General features: G+C 32.3%; 1 protein-coding gene across 2 annotated transcripts in view; it reads left to right on the top strand.

Moving 5' to 3' along the window:
- The first annotated feature begins 12,366 nt into the window (after positions 1 to 12,366).
- Positions 12,367 to 21,497, top strand: part of LOC142327555 (prostatic acid phosphatase-like) — a 36,194-nt gene continuing 27,063 nt past the window's right edge. The window contains exon 1 of one of the 2 annotated variants that reach the window (XM_075370713.1): positions 12,367 to 12,570. The gene's annotated coding sequence lies outside the window, so the exon portion shown is untranslated. Of the gene's footprint in view, positions 12,571 to 16,205; positions 16,344 to 21,497 lie in introns of those variants that run through there. The other variant, XM_075370712.1, reaches the window with a different exon arrangement.

Raw genomic sequence — 21,497 nt, forward strand, 5'->3', positions numbered from 1 at the left:
AATTTTTTTTGAAGCGTAATTTATTTAAAACTAAGGGTGATAGAAAAATTGTATTTACAGACCTGTAATGTACTCAAAAAATCAATTCAGGAAATGCTATCACATTTAGAGGAACATTAAATTTTTTTTCTATCAGTGTTATTAAATATTCCCAAAAAACATGAGGAAAATGAATGCGTCGGTGTCCAGGGGGGCGAAGTCCCCTGTTAAGATGGTCGGCAGAGCGAGCCCTGACTGTCTAGTAATAAATGAAAAATATATATATAAAGAAAAAAGGAAATTATACATAATTAATCTATTAGCTTTAATTTAAATCGCTTAGATTTTTTTTATTTTAATAAATCTTGAATGCGAAAATTAAAAAATCTGATGTGGACACCACATGACTTCCTTATACGCCTATTAAATTGCATATACACCTTTTTTGAAAATGAAATGTACATAAAATTTTATTTCATTAATCACTTCTGATATTCTTTCATATTATTATTGTTATTATTATTGAATTTATTAAAACTATTTTTACAATAAGAAGTTAATAATTATTAATCAGTATATTTCAATTTAAAAAAAAAAAGTTAAAAAAAAGGAGATAAAGTCTGATTCGAACCGATGTGCCTTCTCCTTTAACATCAAAATATTTTATTAATTAAAATTTCACTTGGCTATAAATCTGGAACCAATGAAAACAAGTACCACTTATAATATGTCATTGAAAAGCTCTCAATGAGGGCTTATTACTGCAGTTAAAAAAAAGTCCAGAATCCAAATTGTTTTGGATTTTGGGCTTTTTTGCTATCACAATCCACCTGAGGTTGTTTGTGATAGCTGTTATAAGCAGAGCGATATCATTGCTGATAAGGATTTGCTTCAATCTCTGCGGTCTGCTGTTGACGAGGGAGTTCTGGAAATAATTCGTGCCCTCCAGTCTGAACTTAATGATATAAGGTTAATGATATAAGACTTAAACGTCTTCGATATGAGAATTCTGAATTGAAGTCTTCGATTAGCGAAATAAGAGGTGTAGTCGTGTCTGGCATGGTTGTTCAAGGTGGAAATTTACACAAGGATGTTCTTTCATCTGGTTCTTCTTCTCTTTCGCCTGCTAACCTTATTCCTGATCCAGTTAGACCTCGTTGTGGTGACAATAATATTAACCGCTCCTTGCCATCTCACTGTGCTACTTCTGTAGTTAATGCGGCTAAGAGGAATGGCAACATGACAAGAGTGCGGAGTTTTGATGCTGGGTGTATTCAGGATGCAGTGAGGTCCTCCGGAAACGCTTCGCATGTGGATTTCAAAAATGCTGAGGGGCTTACTTCTGCTACAGTTGACGCTGTAAATAAATCCGCTAACCCTGTGAATGATGTTTTGACTGCAGCCTCCCATGATGTGGCTAAGAAAACTGTTTAGACTGTTGTTGGCTCTGAGAAGCGTAAAGGCCCCAAAGTGAAGTCTTTTCTTGAGGGTGCCATTGCTCCGTCTAACCCTAAGAAAGGGGTGAGGTCTCGAAATGCTGTTTTTGGGAAAGACGACGTATGCTGTGATTTGATTAAGCCCAGGACTAAAGCTCTTTTTGTTTCGAGGTTTAACTCTTCAACCGGGGTTGGTGATATCAACAAGTTGCTTGGGGGACACAACTTTCAACATCTTCAGTGTATTCGTCTGAAGACTAGGTACGAATCGTACAGCTCGTTTCGAATTGAAGTTTGTGCTTCGGATTTTTACAGCTTAGGTCGTCCTGAAATCTGGCCTGTTGGTACGCTGTTGGCTCCATTTTATGGTCCGTTGAGGCCTGATGCAGTGTTTGTAAAAAAAGCTTCACGGGAGGATGGATTGCAGCTAGGTAGCGATGGGTAAATTGAGGATGATCTACCAGAATGTTAGTGGTTTGAGGACTAAGCAGGATGAAATTTTCGCGTCCTTGATTGATTTTCACTTCGACGTGGTTGCCTTGACTGAGACTTGGCTTAGCGATGAGCACTGTGATGTCAATCTGTTTCCAGACTGTTACCATGTTTTTCGGGCTGACCGGGATTATGCTGCTTCTTTACTTAGCGTGGTGGTGGTTCAGCTATTCTTGTAAAATCAAGCATTAGGTGTACGAGGAAGAAGGACTTCGAGACGTTTCCTGAAGCTGTGTGGGTTGAGCTAATTCGACCAGGGATGAAGAATTTGTTGGTTTGTGTTACGTATGTTGCTCCGTTTTTAGCTTCAAGTCTCTTCGACCAATATTTTGATTTTCTGTATAGGCACGTAGATATTTTAAGTTTTGATATTTGTATTGTAGGCGATTTTAATGTATCTGAAGTGTGCTGGTCTACTAGAAGTCTTCCTGCAACTATTGGGTTTTATAAATGTAAATGTAAAGCTAAATGTAAAGCACGATCGGTTTTTGATTTTGTTGACATGATGAACTTGGACGTTTTTACACACGAAACAACGGATCCTTCCTTTTGCAATAATGGTTTGAATTTAATTTTGACTAACTGCAGAATTTTCACTAGAGGTGCTGAGGCTCTTGTTTGCCCTGATAAGTTCCATCCTCCGTTTGAAATTGGGTTCCTTGAAGTGGCAACCGTTGATGTGGCGGAAACGGGCCTGGTGTTTCGCTATGATCGTGGTGACTATCGTGCGTTGTATGACGATGTGAGGTTTGCTGATTGGTGTAATATTCTCTTGACCGTCGATTTGGAGGAATCGGTTCTGGGTTTACAGAAAATAATTACTGCAGCGATTGATAAGCATGTTCCTGCATTTCGTCCTAAGTCAACCAAATTTCCACCTTGGTTCAACAGGAACATTGTTAATCTTCTCAAGAGGAAGAAGGCTGCTCATCGCAGGTTTAAATCTTCTGGTCTGTCGGATGATTATTTCGTATTTTCTCGGCTGCGTAGAGATGTTAAGTATGCGATAGCGGATGCCAGAGTGGTTTGGGCTCGGAAGTGTGAATCTGACCTTTGTACTAATCCGAGGAATTTTTGGAAATATATTTCTGGACAGAAGTCTAACTATGTGAGGACTCCAGCCCCCATTGTCGATGGGCGGACTATTTCTGATCCTTGGTTGAGTTGTAAGTATTTTGGTGAATATTTTCAATCAGTATACCAGGACTTTCCTACGCAGACTACGTCTGGTGGCGCCTGTATCAACAACCATCAGATTCTTGACATTCCGATGGTTTCATCTTCTGACGTATCCAGTGCTATAAGCATTCTTAACGCTAGATCGGCGGTCGGCTTGGATCGGATTCCTGCGTTTGTTATCAAAGGTTTGAATGAGATTGTTTCTCCTATCCTGGCTTCCCTGTTTAATTGGAGCTTGTCGTCTTCTTCTTTTCCTTCCCTATGGAAACACGCAGTTGTGACTCCTATACCTAAGCCTGATGTCCCTTCCCTGGACAATTTCAGGCCTATTTCTATCATCGGTACTTTTTCCAAAGTCTTCGAGAGGATTCTATTTGGACATGTTTATGACCATGTTCTCCCGATGTTGTCGTCATTTCAGCATGGATTTATTAAAGGTCGTTTACCAGCTTCTAATTTGGCCGCCTTTTTGCAGGATTCAGTTAATGCAATTGAGCATAGGGGTCAAGTAGATGTGATATATTTTGATTTTACCAAAGCTTTTGACAAGATGCCCCATCATTTGTTGTTAACAAAGACCAAGGGCTTCGGCTTCAGCGATCGTTTTAATGATTGGCTGTCCTCTTATCTTCGTGACAGGCGTTTTTCGGTTCGTTTTGGTGGACAGATGTCTGAAGAATCCTTCTTGGCTAAGTCTGGAGTGCCCCAAGGCTCTGTTTTGAGTCCCCTTCTTCTTATTCTTTTTATAAATAATATCGGGGATCTTTTGACGTGCAATTTTCAGATGTTTGCGGATGACGTCAAAATATATTGTCCGATCAGAAATAGTATGGATCACCTGTTGCTACAATTGATTATTAATAAGGTTGTTGAGTGGGCTGACCGCAATTGTATGCCCTTGAATTTTCGGAAGACCAAACATTTGACTTTGTCTCGTAAGACGTCGAGCTCTGTTTTCAGCTATAGGGTTGGTACGCACGCTATTGTCGCTGAGACATTGGTTGAGGACCTCGGGATTTTATTTGACACGAAGTTGTATTTTCACGAATATGTTTCTCGGATTGTCAATAAAGCACGCCGGGACCTTGGTCTTGTCCTTTGGATTTGTGGACGGTTTAACAATATTTCCACTTGTAACCTGCTGTACAAATCTTTGGTGAGGAGTCGCTTGGAGTACTCGACCGTGGTGTGGAATAGTACACCTAGTAGACGTTTTGCCTCCGATCTGGTTGAGGGTGTTCAGAATAGGTTCTTGAACTGGATGCGTTTTAAGTTTGGAGATTGTTTTGTTGGCGCTAGTAGAGAGGATATGTTGAGGCAATTAGACCTTTCCAGGTTATCTGATAGAAGAACGTACTTTGACTTGGTTTTCTTTTATAAAGCTCTGCACAATAAACTTCCGACGCGTTACCACGTTGTCTTGCGGAACCAGGCCAGGTCAGTGAGGTCTTTTAGGGAATTTGTGACGCCGGTTGGTTCCACCGTGTCTCCGATTGAGCGGTGTACCAGTGTTGCAGTAGAGTTCCAGGATAAGCTAAGCTTTTGGGAAGATGAGGCAACCTTCATTAAAAATTTGAGAGGGTTACGTGGCAATGTATCATTGTCCTTGGTGTAATTCTCACTTTCATGATTTTAAAATTAGTTGTTTTTTTAAGGATTATTGCTTATAACTTGTTTTATTTGGAAAGTAATAGTAATATTGTGTTTTTGTTTTTGTATGTTTTCATCTATGTGTTTCTATTATCACTCCGTAGCTACCGTTTTTAAAGTTCTAATTATTTTTTGTATTTGACTGTATAATTGTTATTATTATTATTATTTTGTTTTGAATATTGTATTTTTAATTTATATGTGGGTTGCTGACTTGTGGCTGTTCTTTTGTGACTTTATATGATATTGTGCAGCATACAAAGGTTTTGTAACTGTTCCACAAACAAAGCAAATAAAATAAAAAAATTAAAAATAAATTAAAAAAATTATTATTATTATTATTATATAAAGTAAGTGAGGAAAGTATTGTATAATATTGTTATGAAAAATGCTATTTCACATGCGCGAACAAAACTGTAATTTACATTAAGAGTCAATGCTACAGCTGAGGGAATCTCCATGATGTCATGCACACGCTACAGTATGTTATAATAAAATATATTAATATTATATTATTTAATTCGTATGAATGACTTACATATAGATACATGTATCATCAAGCCAGCTGTTTGATCGATAAATTTAATGTATTTTGCGGCTTCTCGCAAATCTGAAGGAACATATACAATATATCTATATATATATATAAAATTTTTATTTTTTTTTACACGTATAGATTATTTGTTTTGTATTATTTATTTTTCTATATAGATATTTAGAAATGGAAGTTTATAAAATTAAGAAATTGAATAATTTCGTTGATTTTCCTAAATACGCTACCGAACAAAGCGCCGGTTTAGATTTAAATTCAACAATCGATACGATTTTAAAACCGGCTGAAATAAAAATAATCGCAACCGGCATTGCTATATCGCTGCCTGAAAAGTATGAAGCGCAAATAAGACCTAGATCGGGTATGGCGATGAGCTACGGCTTTACAGTTGTGAATTCACCAGACACGGTCGATGCTGATTATCACCGTGAAATTGAAGTCGGTCTTATTAATTTGGGCGATAAAGATTTTACAGTGCAGAGCGGGATGAGAATCGCACAAATGATAATATCGAAATACAAACGCATATCGTGGACGGAAAGCGAAACATTAGATGAAACTGAACGTAATTATAAGGGTTTTGGTTCGACTGGTATGCGACTTACATAGAACTAGTTTCACCCTGTCTGGCCGCGTATCTGTGTAGCAGTGCGTGTACCGTGTGTGTGTGTGTACCAGTATCCGGATGCGAGCGGAATTAAATCCGGGTCGATCCAAATTTTTTTGCGATATACATATATACGCAAAAGATCGGGGGTCGATAATTTACTGTATTTTGCGGCGTCTCGCAAATCTGAAGGAGCATATATTATAAAGAATCATTAACATCAAAAATGAGTGCGAAATATGTGACTTTATCAATAAAAGGCTGCATAATATGTAACTTTTCTCTAGAATTGGCCTACGTCGCGTGCTGCTCTTTGATTGGCTGTTCTTTAATTCTTTAATGTATATTTGACTATTATTTAATGCATAGTATGTTTGTGCTAGAAGGAACCATCTATATATATTATGGAAAATTATTATTTGAATATGTTTTTCCTTATAGTACGTTTTCCTACGCTGCATTTACGTATAAGTACTAGTAACACAAGTGCAAGAATTTTATACGACCTGGAAGCAACGGCGAAGTGCCATAAACAATTCAAAATTACATTCCAGTCGTCCTAACAGGTCGGTAATATTTTAAAAATTATTTAAAATTTAAATGAATTTTTTTTTTTTGTCTTCAGTCATTTGACTGGTTTGATGCAGCTCTCCAAGATTCCCTATCTAGTGCTAGTCGTTTCATTTCAGTATACCTTCTACATCCTACATCCCTAACAATTTGTTTTACATATTCCAAACGTGGCCTGCCTACACAATTTTTCCCTTCTACCTGTCCTTCCAAAATTAAAGCGACTATTCCAGGATGCCTTAGTATGTGGCCTATAAGTCTGTCTCTTCTTTTAACTATATTTTTCCAAATGCTTCTTTCTTCATCTATTTGCCGCAATACCTCCTCATCTGTCACTTTATCCACCCATCTGATTTTTAACATTCTCCTATAGCACCACATTTCAAAAGCTTCTAACCTTTTCTTCTCAGATACTCCGATTGTCCAAGTTTCACTTCCATATAAAGCGACACTCCAAACATACACTTTCAAAAATCTTTTCCTGACATTTAAATTAATTTTTGATGTAAACAACTTATATTTCTTACTGAAGGCTCGTTTAGCTTGTGCTATTCGGCATTTTATATCGCTCCTGCTTCGTCCATCTTTAGTAATTCTACTTCCCAAATAACAAAATTCTTCTACCTCCATAATCTTTTCTCCTCCTATTTTCACATTCAGTGGTCCATCTTTGTTATTTCTACTACATTTCATTACTTTTGTTTTGTTCTTGTTTATTTTCATGCGATAGTTCTTGCGTAGGACTTCATCTATGCCGTTCATTGTTTCTTCTAAATCCTTTTTATTCTCGGCTAGAATTACTATATCATCAGCAAATCGTAGCATCTTTATCTTTTCACCTTGTACTGTTACTCCGAATCTAAATTGTTCTTTAACATCATTAACTGCTAGTTCCATGTAAAGATTAAAAAGTAACGGAGATAGAGAACATCCTTGTCGGACTCCCTTTCTTATTATGGCTTCTTTCTTATGTTCTTCAATTGCTACTGTTGCTGTTTGGTTCCTGTACATGTTAGCAATTGTTCTTCTATCTCTGTATTTGAACCCTAATTTTTTTAAAATGCTGAACATTTTATTCCAGTCTACGTTATCGAATGCCTTTTCTAGGTCTATAAACGCCAAGTATGTTGGTTTGTTTTTCTTTAATCTTCCTTCTACTATTAATCTGAGGCCTAAAATTGCTTCCCTTGTCCCTATACTTTTCCTGAAACCAAATTGGTCTTCTCCTAACACTTCCTCCACTCTCCTCTCAATTCTTCTGTATAGAATTCTAGTTAAGATTTTTGATGCATGACTAGTTAAACTAATTGTTCTGTATTCTTCACATTTATCTGCCCCTGATTTCTTTGGTATCATTACTATAACACTTTTTTTGAAGTCTGACGGAAATTCCCCTTTTTCATAAATATTACACACCAGTTTGTATAATTTATCAATCGCCTCCTCCCCTGCACTGCGCAGTAATTCTACAGGTATTCCGTCTATTCCAGGAGCCTTTCTGCCATTTAAATCTTTTAATGCTCTCTTAAATTCAGATCTCAGTATTGTTTCTCCCATTTCATCATCCTCAACTTCCTCTTCTTCCTCTATAAAACCATTTTCTAATTCATTTCCTCCGTATAATTCTTCAATATATTCCACCCATCTATCGACTTTACCTTTCGTATTATATATAGGTGTACCATCTTTGTTTAACACATTATTAGATTTTAATTTATGTACCCCAAAATTTTCCTTAACTTTCCTGTATGCTCCGTCTATTTTACCAATGTTCATTTCTCTTTCCACTTCTGAACACTTTTCTTTAATCCACTCTTCTTTCGCCAGTTTGCACTTCCTGTTTATAGCATTTCTTAATTGCCGATAGTTCCTTTTACTTTCTTCATCACTAGCATTCTTATATTTTCTACGTTCATCCATCAGCTGCAATATATCGTCTGAAACCCAAGGTTTTCTACCAGTTCTCTTTATTCCGCCTAAGTTCGCTTCTGCTGATTTAAGAATTTCCTTTTTAACATTCTCCCATTCTTCTTCTACATTTTCTATCTTATCTTTTTTACTCAGACCTCTAGCGATGTCCTCCTCAAAAATCTTCTTTACCTCCTCTTCCTCAAGCTTCTCTAAATTCCACCGATTCATCTGACACCTTTTCTTCAGGTTTTTAAACCCCAATCTACATTTCATTATCACCAAATTATGGTCGCTATCAATGTCTGCTCCAGGGTAAGTTTTGCAGTCCACGAGTTGATTTCTAAATCTTTGCTTAACCATGATATAATCTATCTGATACCTTGCAGTATCGCCTGGCTTTTTCCAAGTGTATATTCTTCTATTATGATTTTTAAATTGGGTGTTGGCAATTACTAAATTATACTTCGTGCAAAACTCTATAAGTCGGTCCCCTCTTTCATTCCTTTTGCCCAGCCCGTATTCACCCACTATATTTCCTTCCTTGCCTTTTCCAATGCTTGCATTCCAATCTCCAACTATTATTAAATTTTCATCTCCTTTTACGTGTTTAATTGCTTCATCAATCTCTTCGTATACACATTCTACCTCATCATCATCATGGGCGCTTGTAGGCATATAGACGTTAACAATCGTTGTCGGTTTAGGTTTTGAATTTATCCTTATTACAATGACTCTATCGCTATGCGTCTTGAAATACTCCACTCTCCTCCCTATTTTCTTTTTCATCACGAAACCTACTCCTGCCTGCCCATTATTTGACGCTGAGTTAATTACTCTAAAGTCACCCGACCAAAGGTCGCCTTCCTCTTCCCACCGAACCTCACTAATTCCTACTATATCCACGTTTACCCTATCCATTTCCCTTTTTAAATTCTCTAGCCTACCAACCTTTTTTAAGCTTCTAACATTCCACGCTCCGACTCGTAGAATGTTATTTTTTACTTTTCTGGTGACCCCTTCCTTAGTAGTCCCCACCCGGAGATCCGAACGGGGGACTATTTTACCTCCGGAATATTTTACCAAGGAAGGCGCCTCCATTATTGCTTTTGAAAATGCAGAGCCACATTTTCTTGGAAAAAAAAACAGCTGTAGTTTTCCATTGCTTTCAGCTGCGCAGTACTCAGAGGACTGAGTGATGTTGATACGGCCGTTTAAGTCGTCCTGACTCACGCCCCTAACAACTACTGAAAGAGCTGCTGCCCTCTTTCAGGAATCATTCCTTAGTCTGGCTCTCAACAGATACCTCTCCGATATGGTTGCACCTTCGGTCCAGCTACTCTGTATCCCTGAGCACTCAAGCCCCCTCACCAACGGCAAGGTCTCATGATTCATAGAGGAGGTTTAAATGAATAATTAATTAATATTTAATCCCTCAAAATAATAAAATTAATAGAGGTAGTACATAAATATAGCAATTTCTAGTATACATATATCGATATTGCTTTATAAACTTGATTCATAATTGCATTTCAGTTAGGGATCACTAGCAGAAGAGAACTTAAGCGCTATTGATAAAGCTGTCGAGTGAATATAACTGCAATTATTTTAATAATTACCTCTTACAGTAAAAAAAATTATAAATTAAACATAATGATTTATAATTTAGGCTTAGATTTCACAAAAACGATAAAAGTCAACGAAAAATAATGAATTAAAAATAGATAATGGTCGAATAACTGCAACACTATCGAGACTGATTTATAAAATCTATTTTGAAATAAAATTTATCCGCTATTCCATTTCATTAATTTCTTAAGTGTGGAATTACTTAACTCGAATATATAAATTCAACAAATTTACTGGTTTGAAATACGCATAATTAAACTGTCTCCTGCACATGAAAACCCTCGGAACATTGTAACATAATTCACGTCGTAAATGATATGGGAAATTAAAAAAAAAAATATTTTCTGTTTAGATTAATGTACTTAATTAAAATTTGTAAGTACATTTGTTTTATTGTTAGGACGCCCATTTTTTTTTTAATTTATCCAAATTTTACCCAAAGGCTGCTTCATAATATATTTTTGTACAGTAAAAAATTTATTAAGGCGAGTATCAAATGTCCTTTCCCCAAACAACTTTGCAATAATTTAGCACAGAATGAACATATGTATAGTATATCGATTAAATCATATGAAAAAATTTTATTTTAATTATTTTTCGAAACCGATAAATCAAGTACATTAATCAATACTTAAAAGTTTGACATGGGATTGCCATTTGAGATTCTGATTTATCATGACACCCATATATTTTATTATCGTAGCTATTGTACGGTTAATTTACAACCGTAATTACTTGTAGTATCATGAAACCCGCCCGACACAATATACTATGTGAATTCTGATCGAATGGTTATTGGTAGACTGGCTAGCAGGATTTGGAGAAAACAGCATATTTGGCTTTATCCAGTCTAAAAGTTGGTACATTGTATTCAAACCGACTTACAATTTTTAAAAGTATACCCTCTACCGTGTGAAAAACAATGTCCCAAACTTTCCTGAGAATAAAAAGGCGGTTTCTTCGGCAAAAGATAAAACAAACATATTATCGGTCTTAATTTTAAATAAATTATTTTCGTAAATTAGATGAAGCAAAGGCGAAAGTATCGTGCCTTGAGATAAACCATTATCGAACAGAAATCTGATACTGTTATCTAGGATAAGTTTCCTGTTTTTCAAATAGCTTGTGATTAATCTCATCGGTGTAAGGCGAATTCCATAAAACTGAAGTTTATTTAATAATCTATCGCGAGTTATTATATCAAACGCCTTGGCCAGGTCAAAAAAAATAGATAATGATAGAATCTGTGTTAACTTTATGAGTGCATCCTTTGTACATTTGTTTTCCTGGAATCCACACACGTTTTGATCGATTACATAAAAATTTTTTAAGAACAATAACCTGATCGTTATTATTTTTTTCGATAATTTTGATGAACTTATTTAAAAGATGAATAATTCTGTAATCCCTGAGTCAGTTTTTTTCGTCTGATTTGAAAAATGGTTTTATTTTAGAAATTTAAAAAAGTAGAGGAAATTTTCCTCGTTTAAAGCATTTATTAATAATAATTATAAGGATCTTAAATATAATTTGTGCTATTTTTTTAATAGTGATTTTTTTAAGTTATCCGTACCAGGAGAAGAGTTGATTTTCATACTTTTTCTTTATGTTTTCTATTTCGGACTAATTTGTTGGGTGAAAGAAAAAAGAAGACTGACAGCTGAATCTTAGGTGGGAAATCGGGAAATAAGTGGTCGTCATGGTAGTGTTTATTCATTTCTATTTTATCGAGATACTTTTATCCGCATTAGCAAAAGACTTATTTAGGGTTATTGAATCGACTTGAGGGACTGTAAAATCCTGTTTAATATCCAAATTTTCTATATTTTTCAATACAGTTATATCGATTTTATAATATATTTCCATGTCCTTTTATTATTATCATTATCTGATTAAAATTTATATTTTAGTACTTTATTTTTGTTTGTCTAATTAAATTATTCAATGTGTTCCTAAAATTGCAATATTTCTTTTTCAGTTTAATTTTACAGAAATATATGCAGTTTATATATCAGTACTTTATTCTTGGTATCAGACTTGAAGTAAATTTTTATTGAACGAATATATTCGTAGTGCTTTAAAAGGGGTTATAACCCCTTTTATCTATTACAATATAACATTAAGTTTTATTGCATTTTCCAGTAATTATGAATCTTGAATCGATAATTAAAGTTATTTAAAAAGAGGAGAGCAATTTATTAGTTCCTTTTTAATTTCTAAAAGCTATTTTATGTATGACATCACTTTTACTTGAAACACAAATGTCATACTATATTTAAGTTATAGCTTCATTATTCTGGTTGTATTATTATTACTTCATTGTCAATATGACTATCAGTTCTAGTTATTAAACGTTAGTTCGTTTTAAAAGGCATGCTCAAAAGTTTCATGTAATAAGTTCTTTCTTATCGCCAACAGTGTACTGTTTAACTTCGATGAATAGCCAGTGTTTAGATCAGAATCTTTACTCGTTAATAAAAATTTTAGAAATTATATCGATTAACGCTGTGTAATTTCATAACAACAGTTCACGATCATTTCTGCTGGACCGATCGACACAGTAAAAGGTAAATATTTAAAAACTAAATTTAATAGCTTTTATAATAGATTTTTATCATTGGGGATTAAAGAAGTAGTGTCGCTCATTTATGGGTTTATCTATTTGAAGTATTAGCAGGTTAAAAAATTTCATGAAAAATTTAAGATAGCGGAGTGGTGATCGTGAAACAATTTAAAAAAGCACAAAACTTCTTTTGGAAAAATTTGATAAATTTCTTTATAAAATTGCTGTAAGATTAAACTTTATAGAAATTTTTAAATAAATTTTTTTTTAGATAAAATTCTTTCGGGTATAAATTATATTCCCAGTATACTCAATAATTATTTTTCGTTCTAATATACAAAAAATCCTTCCGATTGAGGAAGTAATTTTAAACGTGATAGTTGTTTTTAATTTTGTACTTTCGAAAAAAATAATGAATCACGTTAAAGAATGATTGGAAAACTTTTAAATTTCAGTTTTTTCCCCTTAAAATATGTTAAATTCAGAATGATTTCAAATTGCACGGCAATCTCTCGGGAGATGATTCTATATCCAAAAATAAGAAAAAAGATTCATATAAACATACGTCAGAAAACGGTTCGTTAGCGAGTTTCGGTTTGCAAAACATTTTAGCCGTGCTTTCTGCATCCTCTATGAAATTAAACCGTAATAAAATTCTTAAGGTAAAAATCAAGGTATAAATTTATTGCTTCTTTATGGTTTTTGATCTAAAAAACTGAATAAAAGTGATCCCAGACCTCTTTCTTGCTTAGATTTTAAGAAAAACGGGATAAAACACGAAAACATTTTGTCGGAAAATATATTTTCTTAGTTGGGAATAAAATAATTTTGTTAATTTACCATTAAATAAATAAAAATTTCTAATTAATTTTCCAGAGAACCTAATTCTGTGAAAATTGATGTAAATAACGTCTATTAAAATTAAATACAAACAAAAAAATTAAAATTAAATTGTAAACCGTACGGTAAAAATTTCGCAGATATTTCTTCCGCTCAAAAAATAAAAATTTCTGTAATATAAATAAAACGGTTTTTACCTAAACGATACTGATATCAAAAAAGGTAAGACACTACATTTCTATTAAAATCTGTTATTAATTTAGAATCGGCTTAAAAAAGAATACATGTTAAATATATGTAATAGACAATAGATATATAATAATAGATGATATAATAAAAGTGTTTAAACGTCAGGAAAAGATTTTTGAAAGCATATGTGTGGAGCGTAGCTTTATATGGAAGTGAAATTTGGACGATCGGAGTACCCGAGAAGAAAAGATTAGAAGCTTTTGAAATCCAGTGCTGTAGGAGAATGTTAAAAAATCAGACGGGTGGATACAGAGACAAATGAAGAGGTGTTGCGGAAAATCGATGAAGAAAGAAGCATTTGGAAAAATGTAGTTAAATGAAGAGACAGACTTATAGGCTACATAATAAGGCATCCTGTAATATTCGCTTTAACATTGGAGGGACAGGTAGAAAGGAAAAATTATGCAGGCAGGCAACTTTTGGAATATGTAAAACAAATTTTTAGGGATGTAGAATGTAGGGGATATACCGAAATGAAACGACTAGCACTAGATAGGGAATCTTGAAGAGCTGCATCAAACCAGTCAAATGACTGAAGACAAAAAAAAATAAACATAGATCTGGAAACGCTTTGTTTTTGAGTTACGACTAGCGAAAAGTTTTGCCCGGATTTCAGCTCTTCAATAAAAAGATGCCCTACTATAATTTTTGGTATCCAAACTAAGGAGTAAAGTTGATGGTTCTTATGTAATTTAAGCCGGGAAATAGGATAAAAAAGTCCCAGAACTATAACTCCAATAATTTTCAAGATAAGGTTCAAATCCTAGTAAAGGCAGTTTTATATAGATTTGAATACTAGATCGTGGAATACCGGTGTTATTTGGTGGTTGGGTTTCAATTAACTATACATTTCAGAAATGGTTCGACCTGAGACCGTACAAGACTACATTTCATTTCCTTCATTTTCATACATATCATCCTCATTCATCTTCTGAAGAAAAAAAAAGAAAGAAAAATTATACGCAAACAGGTACAATAATGAAAAGAAAGTAAAATACAAAAACTTTGTACTGTGATTATTATAATCCAAAATTATTAGAAGAACGGATATTTATTTATTATTATTTTTAATACTGTGGATCAGCCATTTTGATATATTATAATAAAAAAAGTATTTTATCATGCACTCCTTTCCCTAAATTTGAGGAAATTATTTGTATGTAGCAACAACAAGAATATCAGTCATTCGGTTAGTAAGGACGTACACGCAACACAGATGGGTTGTTACGTGCTACAGTCACATGTAATGATCTGTCTGCCCCATATCTGCATCGCTCACACATGTACGAACACTATAAAAGCACTTTCCTACCGCCGTTAAGCGAATCGGTCATTGTTGTCCTACAGACAGAAAGTTGATTCTGGTGTTTTACGTACTTTATGATATTCTGATTTGAAAATATTATTGTGTTACTTTTTCGTTTGATAAAATTGAAGCGCTGGTATCAGTATATGTATCTCGACAGTACAAAAAAAATTGAAACGATAAGATAATTTTATCAACGAAACAAAAAGTTATCGCCTAATGTTCGCTGAAACTTTTCAAGAATATTTTACAGAAGATTATTCTGAATTCTACGGATACGAAACCCTTTACACGGATTTAATTCCTGGAACCCTGACTAACAACGAAACAGAGTCTTTAGTAGAACTATACTGCGATAGAGGTTTTATAATGGAATTTACTAAATTAGAATTAAGTAAATTTTGACTAAAATATCCACCATTGTTCATTTCATGAATTGCGATGGAAATTCCATCACTGTAATTTCATTTTCTATCGCATATATTTGTGAAACTGGATTTTCTGCTGTGGTGACGGTGAAGAATAATTTTAGTAATAAAATGAATCTTGACTCAAAATTTCAGTTAAACTTAAAATTAAGTTTAATTTTAAAGAAAAGATGTCTGAACCAGACGTCTTTTCATTTGTTTCAAGCATGCAGCACCGTATTTCTCACTGAATTTTTAATCTTCAAAACTAATGAGTAATAATCCATAATATAAATAAATGTATAATGTAACATTTCTTCGTAAAGTTTTTACAGCAAAACAGATTAATAATTGTTTTGCTGTAAAAACAGATTAAAAAAATTGTACTTTATAATAAATTGTAATACATTATTTTTTATAAAATAGATACATTCGTTTAAAAAAATAATGTAATTTTATACTGCTTTACCATTTTGAGACAAAACTCCATCGCTATCCTAATGACATATTACAAATTTAATAATTCAGCGGTACGCAAATGATGTGAATTTCACATGAGTGGTACTTAAAAAAAAAAGAGTTTGATGACGACTGTTCTAGATGATGCAAATATTTAACATTGAATTTATTATTGTTACTTTGTTACAATTCTAATTACTATAATTTTAATTAAATTCGCGTTAATAAATAAATAAATTTAAATATATTATTATTATCAGTACTAAGTTATTCTTTTATTTCTTCATTAGTGGGACTATTATATAATAAGGAAAATTGTTTAAAAATTATTTCAATGTAATTTTCTTATTTCATAGCTTGTAATAGAAGGGGTAAAACATATAAAACAGCAACACAGCTGAATCTGTCTTATTATATTACTTTAAATTTTCATTAACGTGCAGTACTGTATTTTCTACATTAGCAGACAAGCTACTATAAGAAAGACAACAATTCTTATCATACAACCAATAAACGGTAACAGTATGTTTTATTAATTTATGTATTAATATCGTATTTATTTATCTGACCAATTTTTACGATATATTAAAGAAAAAAAAAGTAAATAAGGCTCAAAAATTAAAGTATTTTTAGTGTTCTTGTATTATCGCATTATGAGGTTCCAAATAAGATTTTGCATTTGACCTTCTGAAAACTAAAATTGAATTATTTAACTTCATTTTTTGTATAGCATAGAAAATGATTTAAACGTTTTAAAATTTCTTTTCTCAAGGAAAGAATCGATTTCTCTTAACTTTTAACAGTTCTCTCGCTTTTAAAGAAGTAAGTATTTGTAGTAATTCTTAGTTCCGGTACATTAAACATAATTTTTCTTTTACTTAAAGTTATTTCTATCAGCTAATTAATTATTCCAATAATTTTTACTTCCTCGTACGAAGTAAAAGTATTGTGATCGCAAAAAATTTGGGTTTTCAGATTTCATCGGAAATATCCATTTTGACCATCCATGAATCCATTTTGACTAGTTTCAGCGTGACGTGCGTACGTATGTGCGTATATATCTCGCATAACTTAAAAATGATTAGGCATAAAATGTTGAAATTTTTGATTTAGGACTTGTAACATCTAGTTGTGCACCTTCCCGTTTTGATTGCCATGGATTGCACCAAAAGTGTCCAAAAAACAACAAAAAAATTGGATTTTGGACTTTTTCTACTCTGCGTTAAGAAAAACTGCGTTAATAAGACTTCATTGAGAGCTTTTAAACGATATATCATAAGTGGTACTTATTTTAATAGGTTCCAAAGTTATATTAAAATAAAAGGTTAATTAATGAAATACTTGGATCTTACAAGGGGAAGGGGTTCAAATCCGACTTCATCTGCTTTTTTAAATTTTTTTTTTAATTTAAATATATTGATTTATTAATAATTATTAATCTCTGATTATAAAAAGGTTTGACAACAAATAATCAATTCAATAACAACAATAAAAAAAATATATATATGAAAAAAAAGCAGAAGTTATTATTGAAATAAAATGTTACGTACTTTTCATTTAAAAAAATGATTATATGTAATTTAATGGGTGTACAAGGAAGTCATGTTGTGTCCACATAAGATTTTTTTACATATTACTTTGATGAATTAATAATAAGGCGAATTCAAGAAGATATAAAATTCGTTAAATGTATCTTCATAAAACGTTTTTTTTTTTTAATTTAGAAACAAAGATATAAAAATGTTAAATATTCAGCAATCGTTTGCCAGAACAAAAATAACCGTAACGGTAGCATTTACGACTCAAAAATGTTAAAATTACATTAATTAAAACATTAGATCACACCCGTTTATTCTTTTTTTTTTTTTTATAGGAACTAATTCCTGTATCGGCACAGTAACATAAGTTTTGAAAAAGTAACGACCAACGTTTTTTTTCTTTTGAAAAAGTATCATGTAGACTTTTTCTCGTACCTGTAGGAATTCTACCGATATGGTCAATGAATATCGTAGACCTAACTGTGAGGTTATTAGGCACAGAGTAGGATAAAAAAATCTTAATTTAATGTTTTGTATACTCTTACTAGTAATGATTCAGTATTACATATGCTTGTTTCTTAATATCATTAACAAATATTAATAAAAATTATAAGATGAATAATAATTTTAATAAAAATAGTACAAAATACACATATTTCCATAAGATTCTTAAGGATTTAAATTTTTAAAAAGCATCTATCACAACTATGCATCAGTTTAAGAAAACAGACAAGTCGAAATATCTTAACTATTGCGAATGGCTTCTTAAAAACATTATTGATGGACACATAGACCCGATTCTATTTTCATCCCAAACGAGGCGTGGTTTCATTTATTTGGGCGTGTTGATTCGCACACCTGTTATCTACTCTACTTTTTCTGTTTAGCCTCCGGAACCAACGTAAGGTATTACTTCAGAAGATGATACGTATGAATGTAAATGAAGTGAGATGTGTGATTCACTGAAACTCAACCACCAAAGAACACCGGCATCCACGATCTAGTGTTCAAAGTAACTACCTTTACTGGGATTTGAATCTAAGAACTCTCGACTTTGAAATCAGCTGATTTGCAATGACGAGTTCACCATTAGACCAATCCGGTGAGTTAACACCAGATATTCGGATGATTAAAATCCTTACAGGATATTTAAGCGCCTAGTTCACGATGAGAAAATTGGTGTATGGTGCTATTTCTGGTAATCGTAAACGGGATCAATATTTTTGACCGGACTGTCAATACAGAAGTGTTACAGTACAATTTTAGAAGAATTCTACGCTTAATTAATAAGCGTGAAAAAAATCGGTTTCTCAAAATAAACATTTCATATACGCTCAGTTCATATATTCATATTCTATTTCATATAAGCTCAGTTGCCAAAATAAAAACCTTGTCAATACAAAACTTTTGATAAAATATGACAAAAAAAAATAACTTTTTTATAAGATTAGACGCAAGTTGCATCACTACAAGATTTTCCCTATTTAGTCTTTAAAACATACCACCGTTCTTAATACGGTAATAAGTTGTAGCTTTGGATATTTTGTTTTTATGTTGTTATACGGTGCAAAATAATGGATATCTTCTGGTTTATTCATGGAATATATATTCAAATTTCTGCTTTGCTGCTTCTGAATCAGACTGAATTGTTTCATTAATTTTTTTAATCAAAATAACTGTCGATTTTATCTTAATTTCATTAAAGTCATCTATTAAATCGTTTATTCTTCGATAAGAGATTGTTTTTTGTTTCATTTGATCGGGGGATGAACGATTAGCAATTCAGAAAGTTTAATATCCGGTTAATTTGGCTTCCTAGTTAAGGGACTAATATTTTTTAAATTGATTTATTTTGATTGAAAATAGTACAGCAGTTTAGAAATAATAGCCCAAAATAATAGCCCAATAAACAAAAACGTTAAAATCATAACTCATAAAGGTATGTACTTAATTATTGTGAATTTTATATTAAAAAAGAGTATATAATAGTTTCAAAGTCGTTATTTTTCTTATCTTACTTATAGTTTATAGTTTGCATGCGATGGTTTTATTTGATACGTCAAATTTTGTAAGTTTTACCAGGTCCAGTTTTCTTTGACTAACTATCAAGTTTAAATAATGTAAAAGTTTATCTTGATGAGGATTATTTCTGGTCGTATGTCCACAGTATGTAGTAGTTTATAATATATATATATATATATAAAATAATATTGTTAATAGTAATAATTTTGTTGATATTATTAATTTTTTATAAATTAAAAATTAAAAATTTCTAAGGAATTTCTTACTATTTCTTCGTAAAATCATCAGTTAATTTTTATTTCCAATCCTTGTTCGAACTAATATTAAAGTAGAAAGAGAAAATTTTGTGGCTTTTTTAGATGCAGTTTTGAGAATGCTAAATTTAATTATCTAAAAAGCAAAAAGTTCCAATAAAAATGTTTAATTCTGTAAGTTGACTGATTGGGACAGAAATTAAATGACATCAATGATTCCGTATACAGAAGTAACCGTGTAAAATCTCATACAAATCGGTCTATCCAGTTTGAAAATATTCAAGCAAAAACAGGTTAACATATTACGTAACTACATGCATCCTTCCAGAATTTTTCAACGATAAAATAGTGTTTTTTAATTAGAAAGAAAGTACCTCAAAATCTGGAAAGATTCAACATTTGACCGATTAGCAAACTTTCCCTTATATAATAGCTATAAAGTATAAAAAGTCAAGAAAACAAAAAAAAATAAATAATTTTCTATTAAAATTAAAACTTGATTAATTATTTTTTACAAATTAATTAACTTTTGTTTACGATTTTATAAAAAAAAAAAATGTTAATATTTCCTCTCTTTCAACAGAAATTTTGTTTGGGATTGGAAATTTTCTGTAGAGTTATTTTTTTTATGTCCTATTCTAACTTGTAGTTTTGTTGATGTAGTAGAAAATATTAATTCTAGTTAGTGTCAAAATGATTCTTTGTGCAATTATCAACCGTACCTCATTTTTCAGTTATTTCTTTGTAGGGAATTTAAAATATCAGATTTTAGGTGAAATTCTGTTTGAAGAATACGGCTGAAAAAAGATTTACCGGGATTTCACTTACTAACGATCCTATTATCAATGGTTTTATCAAGAAATATGTTTTTATCAAACGAGATTCAAATTTTGGAACTTTAAAAAATATAAGTAAAGAATTATATATATTTAGGTTTCTTGTTTTAAAACGATTATTATTGAAAATAGTAAACATGCTAATTTTTCCAAGTACTGATGCATTAAATTCATTGTAATAAATAAAGAAAAATAAATGAACGTTATTAAAAAATCAACATCTAATATCATATATATTCGCAGCCTTGACGGCACTGATCACCGTGTAATATCATTGAATTGATCAGTGTTATTATGTTTAGATTGCATTTAACAACGAAAAGAAATAGGGTTTAAACTATGATGTACTAGCAACGTTAAAACACTTTGAGTGCCGCCTATACAGGAAGTAAAACGATTTTAATGGCCAATGTTTTTTTCTCGTGTAATTTCATTCTGTATCACAAAAAAAAAATGAATTGGTAATAACTATCACTCATTTGAGAAAAAAATACGTTTTTAGCGATTGTTTTTTTGTGTGGTGACGCATTGGCTTCACGCGGCCAGTAACAGTTTAACTGTTAACCAAACATTATTATGATTGGCCACGTGATACCAATGTGTCACTACAGTACGTTGTCGAATATATTTGCTGTTTTAGTTTATGTTCACCGATTGAGTAAGTAGTGTTTGAGTTACAAGTAGTTCTGTGTTATTCTGCATTTTCAATTTTTATATTACATATCGGTTCCGTATTCAATCTTTATTATTCTGTATTTCGGTTTACGTGTTTTATTTATTGAAAAATGAACAGAAGTTATGAATCAATGGAAAAAGAATTACATTGTGGCAGGATTTGTTGTCTGATGAAGAAAAAAGATGACGAAATTTTCGGCAACGTTTACCTATCGGACGAAGATCAGCCTTCAACTTCTGAGTCTGAAGAAGAGGAAGATGAACCACCATCTAAAAAGAGAATGTTCATTCAAAAAACAGGTAGGCCTAGTTCTAGTATTACTACTGACAAAATTGATAATAATA

Source organism: Lycorma delicatula, chromosome 7 (genome assembly GCF_047948215.1).
Source record: "Lycorma delicatula isolate Av1 chromosome 7, ASM4794821v1, whole genome shotgun sequence".
Taxonomy (NCBI): Eukaryota; Metazoa; Arthropoda; class Insecta; order Hemiptera; family Fulgoridae; genus Lycorma; species Lycorma delicatula.